The sequence below is a fragment of the Poecilia latipinna genome, unplaced genomic scaffold (genome assembly GCF_001443285.1).
Source record: "Poecilia latipinna isolate Pla-1442-1.1 unplaced genomic scaffold, P_latipinna-1.0 Scaffold166, whole genome shotgun sequence".
NCBI lineage: Eukaryota > Metazoa > Chordata > Actinopteri > Cyprinodontiformes > Poeciliidae > Poecilia > Poecilia latipinna.
Window position 1 is genome coordinate 13,364 of NW_015112782.1, and position 532 is coordinate 13,895.

Below are 532 nucleotides of genomic sequence, written 5' to 3' on the forward strand. Positions count from 1 at the left end.
ATGACCTTGGTATTATCATCATCTCACTCTGACCAGCTGAGCGAACTGGCCACGCAGAAAGTTGAGTTTCCATGGTCTTTAGAAAACTTACAGGATCTTAACAGAAAAGTGCTAATTTTCTAATGTTTTTCAAAATCTGTGTGCATAGTTTTTTTTTCCAGCCTTTGCACATTTTGTTGTTTCAATTTTATTCTCCAGCCTTTTTAAAAAATACTTTTAAGTGTTGATTTCCTTAACACTTTATATTTGCTTTGGCCAGTATGGGGATTGAACCCATGACCTTGGTATTATCATCATCTCACTCTGACCAGCTGAGCGAACTGGCCACGCAGAAAGTTGAGTTTCCATGGTCTTTAGAAAACTTACAGGATCTTAACAGAAAAGTGCTAATTTTCTAATGTTTTTCAAAATCTGTGTGCATAGTTTTTTTTCCAGCCTTTGTACATTTTGTAGTTTCAATTTTATTCTCCAGCCTTTTTTTAAAAAAAAAAGGCTTTTAAGTGTTGACTTCCTTAACACTTTATATTTGCTT